Source organism: Diadema antillarum, unplaced genomic scaffold, assembly GCF_040938485.1.
Source record: "Diadema antillarum isolate AM-2024a unplaced genomic scaffold, OU_Dant_1.0 seq00000481_RagTag, whole genome shotgun sequence".
Lineage (NCBI taxonomy): Eukaryota > Metazoa > Echinodermata > Echinoidea > Diadematoida > Diadematidae > Diadema > Diadema antillarum.
The window spans coordinates 2,079,397-2,085,997 of NW_027271445.1; positions in this window are offsets into that span (position 1 = coordinate 2,079,397).

A 6,601-nucleotide genomic window follows, 5' to 3' on the forward strand; every position below is an offset into this window, starting at 1 on the left:
ACGTTGTACAGCAATGCACCGAGTACACTTCAGCGGCTGAGCGCGCAGTTGTCTCTTCATAGTACGCGTACGCGCTGCCCTCCTGCTGAGCTGCTTTCCCGAGCGTGAATGACTAGTCAATCTTCTTGAAAAGTAAAGCAAGATGCCCTTTAAAAAGAGGTAAATTACAGAATACCAGCAGTCGAATACTTTTAAATTCATTGGGAGGGATATAAAACAAATATACCAGGCCAATTTTTCGAGGCACCGGTTGAAACTATGTGCCTTCGGTGACTTCAGTAGCACTATTTTCTTCGGGGCTGCGCCCCTCAGAAAATAGTGCTACTGAAGTCACCTCATGCGCATAGTTTCAACCAGAGCCTCTCAGGCCTGGTATATTTGTATACTGTGCAACATATAGTATAACAAATCATAGGTCGGTAATGATATAAGTCTGTACAAACTTTATTACAAGTTTAGATTATTATTGACATGGGTTCTTGATGTTAATATTGAAGGTTTAACTATGGGCAACGATATAACATGTACCTTCAGACAGACACGTGTGGACATAGTGAAATCGGGAACGCCATCCAGACACATTGCTCTTGTTGAAAATACAATTGTTGAGTACGTCTCCTGGCTTGTATTTGTGATTCTGTGTTTCTGTTTTCATATGTAAGATGACGTGAAGCTAGTACGGTAGTAGGTCTATGCTAATGCTCTTGAGAGTTGTTCGCTATGCTGCTGATCAGGAACAGATATATTATTTTACAAGAGTCAAAACGTTTTGAAAACAAAATGAATATTACACCTAACACGGGAAAAAAGACAAATAGTAAGAGAAGAAAAGATATTAAACAAAAATTTAGTCAACAAGGAAAACCTTTCAGCAAACAAAGAGAATATTCGCAAGTTGCTGTCACAAGGTTGGAACAGCGATTCAAGATGGTATTTGTTGTATGTACATGCTTGTGAGAGCTGTCTGAGTGTTTGTAAACTTTTGTAGTATACATGTGTATGCTTCCATCAAATCGAAAGAGCTATAAAAGTTCCATGCTTAATGTTTGAACGTATTAAATCTGTTGTGGGCTATCTACAAAACGTGGTTTCCCCCACTAGAATGATTCCCTGCGGTGTTTCCGTCCCTTCCTCCGTTCGTATTCATTATTGTCCCTTCTCGCTTCCATCGCCGATTTTGTCTTGCGTTGATGTCCTTCTGCTATAAAGTGTTCCCATCCATGTTTTCATCCTCTTCCTTTGCCTTTCTTAACTTTTTTGCTCCCCCTTTGGTTCTTGTCCATCATCGAATTGTCATCTTCAAAAAGTAGCATACTTCCTTTTTTTTTTTCTCAGATTTATGAGGAGCTTTTACGTTATCTTGCCCAGAATCTTGGCCTGTCTTGTGTCTTTTCTTGTCTTTTGAAGCGGTGGTCTCACTAGGTGTCTGCGTTAGAAAATGAGAAGAGATTGAATAAAATGATTATGTCTTGCGAGTTTTGCCAGGTATTCGGAGGATCGTTCCATTCTTGTTAGACCCTTATATGGTACTCTGGTTACTCCAGCCTTTATCCTCAGCATGGGTGTCCATTAGAAAAGAATGTATACTCATTTCAATGCAACGCGGCCAAGGATGTTCTGCCCCTACGCATTACACTACGCAAATGTACAGAGTTGCATGCTTTTGCTCAAAGATAATATCAAAACAACTCTACGAGGCACAGTTTAACTTCACAATCCGAAACTTGAGGTAGTCATTAACATTTGATATTTTGGATATCCGTGCATTTAGAAGAGTAACATATATGCATTTAGAATAGTAACATACGTTCTGTACGTTAGGTGACTAACTTTGTTTTCGCATTTTGCAAGCAGCAGCGTACGGCTCGAAGCTCCAAAAGAGTGAAATGTTTTGGGCCTTGTTACCAATGCTTTCCGATAACCTGTGTCATATACCCAAATGTGGAGATTGAAAGTGGTCCCATGCCATCATTTTGCATTACTTAAAGACTTAAATACATTGCATCATCATCTCACACATCAGAATTCAATAAACAAGCCTACATGTGAAAATGCTGACATTACTGCTGTTAAGATGTAATTATCACAAAAAAACTATTTTTTTGTTTGCTTTTATATAAGAAGTTATATTTGTTGAAGAGTAATAGGTCATTATAAACGACTTTAGTTATCATAACACTTTCACTTGTCTTCTCTACTTACAATAACGGAAGATCAAATCAATTGACAATTTATAGATATGATTATAAGATACTGAATGACTGAAGACTGCGCCAGTCAATACAACACCTTTAATAATGTCTAAAATTGTGGAAACAGTGCCACCATAGAATAGGTTATAGTATACTCGTATCGTTTTCATATACATATTTGGGAGGGGATGTTGGTTGAACGCTCATTAGAAATTTGTTAATTTCAACCATCAAAACTTGGCATTGAAACGTGTTCAAAGTTGTCTTGAAGTCAAGCTATATAGTTATGCTCTAAGTTATAATCATAAAGTAAATAAGAAACAAAGGACCAAATTCAGATTTAGAGTCTTCGTTGAATATGGCAGACAAATGTGATTGGCTGAGTTATAAAGCAGGGACGTTCCTTGTAATCACAATACTGAAGCGCATATGAGGTGGAGTTTAGTGGCAAGGTTTTCGATAGACTTTAGGGTCAAATTTGATGTCATCACACAATATTTTTTTTTCAAATGCAAAATATCTTTGCTCTTGAACATGTAACTCATATGAAAATGAAAAGTAAAATAACATATAGGTTATAGGCTAGGAAGAACATAATACCCAAGAAAAAAAATCATATACCTGTGTGGCTCTCATTGTCACTCAGTAACTCGCTTAACGGCTTGCCATTTATGGTAATGCACTCAACCTGCAGCGTGATATAAATAATAACAAAGAAATATCATCTTGCAAAATGTATCAATGTAAATCAATTCTTATTTCTCTGAACGAAATTACTTCGTGGTAACATTCTTTATAGAAATGGCATCATTTGTGTTTGCTAATGTGGACTGACATACCACTTTAATTGCAGAAATCAGTCGTTTCGATGAATTTTCTGTACAAAACAAGGAGCAAAACAATTTTTTGATTGATTTACGAATAATGTTAAGAAAAGGAAATGAGCATTCCGTGTAAAGCATAGGATAAAGATTTTATTTTCTTTTTGTTTAATTTTGAATATCCCTACATCAGACAATAGAAAAAAACAACAACAACAATAAAAATGTCCCCGCAAAGACCTCTATGGTGCTATGCACTTTGAAAAGGCCGTAAATGTTATTAATGTTTAACTCTCCTCTCCTCTCCAATTTTGGGCAAGTTGTGAACAAATCTAACAATAAGGACAATAGAGTGTTTCAATCTTAGTTCTTTCTTGTAACGAAGGCTATGGTGGTCCTCTTCTTCTCGCTCTCTGTCCATATTACGATTATGTACAGTGTGTATTTCCATTGGCGGCACCACCACAGCACCTGGTTTTGGGAGCTTACTTCCTCCATCTCCTTTCTCCCTCTCTCTCTCTCTCTCTCTCTCTCAACCCCCCCCCCCAAAAAAAAAAACAACAACAACAACAACAACAACAAACAAACAGAGTTAGAATATGAAGAGCTTAATACATTACCCTTTAATGGATTTAGCGATTTTTTTTTCGTTAAAACCTCTTCAAATGTAATCAAACATCAGACTAACGACAATCTGTATGATATTACTGTACTCTATTAACAAGGTATACAGGACTGTGGCGAGAAATGTATGCCTATTTTTTTTTTTCAAACACGTCTGCTACATCGCCACAAGAAACTATCGCTTTGCTAAAGGTAACGCACCTGACAGGATGATATCAATGATGATGCGGCGGCTGTTGAGAGAAAATTATCGGGTAAGTGGGGGCATATCAGGTTGAACTTCGAAAGACATGGCATTGCAAACACCCATTGGGCCAGTTCTTCTCCCGCTGGCGACTGATATGGCGAATAGTCACGAGGGCTGTAAAAATATAGGCTCAGATCTTGAATCTGTGGAAGATCAACAAATAACAACAAATAGTAAACAAATGAAATAACAAAACTCGCAAGAAAACAAAATCTCGTGCAACAAATAACAATAACATAGATATAACAGACCATCTTAAAATTAAAAGGCTTGGTACATGGCTTGGATATATACAGTCAGCACAAAAAGAAAGTAAACGGTGTTTTTTTTTCGAGTTTAGATTTCTCATAGAATATTTGGTTGAAAGCTAATGCATAATGTATCATATTTGAAGGTAATTTAATTGGCTCTAAACCTGGTAGGTCAACAAAATGGGAAATTCATGCATGAGTGAATAGTTTGTGACCCGCTACAACAAAATGATTCTAAAGTCGGGCGAGGTCGATTATTTGAAAATTGCATGATATAATCCCCTAATCTTTCTGCTTTAAATTGATATATAACACATTTTATAAAAAATAATCGACTGCGGAGATATCGACGTTTAAAAGAGAGCATGTCGAGACGTCTGGAAAATCACTGTTTCGAGAAAAGCGCCCTAAAAGTCTTCCTTTCGACGCAATCGCAATCAAGGGACACGCAAGTCAGTTTTCACCTCCGGACAATAGAAGGTAAGCCCTAGCAACCCCCGAAGAGTTTATTCAAGCACATCAGCGTCGGCGGTCTCCTCACCAACCTATCAGTGACCAGGATGTGAGAAGCGGCTGATCATAGCGCACCCCGCCCGCACGCACCAGTCGACTGGGCAGTGTGCGAGCTTCACGCTTCGGTTAGCAGCAAGCAGCAAACTGACCAATGAGATCACTCTGGTCGTTGTTAGGGGCGGAACCTATCTGTGGCGCTCAATCCAAATCTTCGAACCAGTTTCTGCTTCGTTGAAACGCCAAAAAACATGGCTCAGAAAAACGTTATTTTTTTATCTTTCCTTTGATCATTTTGCTTCAAAATTTCGACAGATGATAGAAGACATGTTAGACTCCAATAATATATCAAAATCAGAAAATCGTAAGTTTTGACCAATTTTAATGCTCTGACTTCAAACTCGATTTTCACGGCTTCGACCGTGCGCGACTTTAGGACCTTTTTGTTGTAGCGGGTCACGTTTGTTTTTCTCTTCCAAGGCACAAAAGGAAAAATTGCAAAACTGAACAAGTTGTCATTCATGCGTATGTGCTCTTCCATGGAACAATAAGAACAAACAACAAATTTCACAGAAAAAGAAACGCGAATTAAGTTCAAGAAGTAAGCATTTGATCTCTATAATATCTCTAAAGCCCAAAAGATTAATGAAGGCCAAAAATAATGGAAAGAAAATTAAGCATTTTATGTCAAATTCAAATTCAAATGAAATAAGAGCAGTAAAAATTAACAAAAACGATAGAAATTTGAGCTTTTTCTTTCAAATTAATAAATTGTAAATAATGTTTGGTTCCTGAAATTGTCACATGGACTCTTAAATCACAAAATTAAAAAGAATAAAATAAAGAAATTATTCTCATTTAATCATCTTCATGCTTATTCTCTATGTCATTTGAAGTTTGACTTGACAGAACATTCGTATTTTTCCCCTTTAGTTTCCCACTTTGTTTTTCGTAGAGGTTATAAAGAGATAAAAAGAACAAAAACTTATTTTTTCTATTTCATTCATGTCTCTCATTGTGTAAAACTGGTCTTTGTTGTCAATGTTATCTTGAAGGGCATCAGCAAATGAAAGAGAACATGTCAATTTTTGCATTTTTTTTATTTTGACAAAAACGAATGTGCTCACTCATGCGTAAAGTTTTCTTTTTAATTAACCTATTATCTTAATAGCCAATTAAATTTCCTTGAACATGGCATAATATGTAATACATTCATTTTCATAGAATCTTCTATGAAAAACATGACTTCGAAAATGTGTTTAATTTCTTTTTTTTTTCTTCATTTTTTTTTTCTTTCAAAAACACAATATTTAACACGTTTTAGGTTTTAGATTTGACTGGTGTCTACTCCCTGTCCTACTCCGGATTACCATTACAGCTAGTGTGGATGAGCATAATTAAAAAAAAAGTCTCGTCAAAGTAATGATTTAATGTACTTAAAGCGCGTGATTTTAAATAAGCGTCACTGTGTCCTCTATAGGATTCTTTTCTGACTAATCAAAATATGAGTATATTAATTTTGAACTACAACAGTAAGATAGGTATTCGGTTTTCAAAAGCAGACAGGCGAGAGAGAGAGAGAGGGGTTGTCTAGAACCAGTCAACTGAAGTAGTGGCTCAAAGAAACGGTCAAAACTACCTTTGTCAATTCCTTCTACTTGTCTACATAGTTTTTGATTAAAGGAATAAAGTTGCATTATATTCAAGAAGAAGTGTGAATAGTATCATTTAAAGACCAAAAATGGCATTGAAAGACCAATCACGACTTTCTGGAACTAATGTAATCAATGTGTCACCACATGTATTGCAAACGACCCCCTCCTCTCTCTCTCTCTTTCTATCTTGTTATTACCTGTTTCGAAATACAAATCATCAAACTAATGTGTGTGCAAAGTTGAATGGTAAGAAATTAATTTTAAAATGATGCAATCCCCCCCCCCCCCCCAAAAAAAAAAA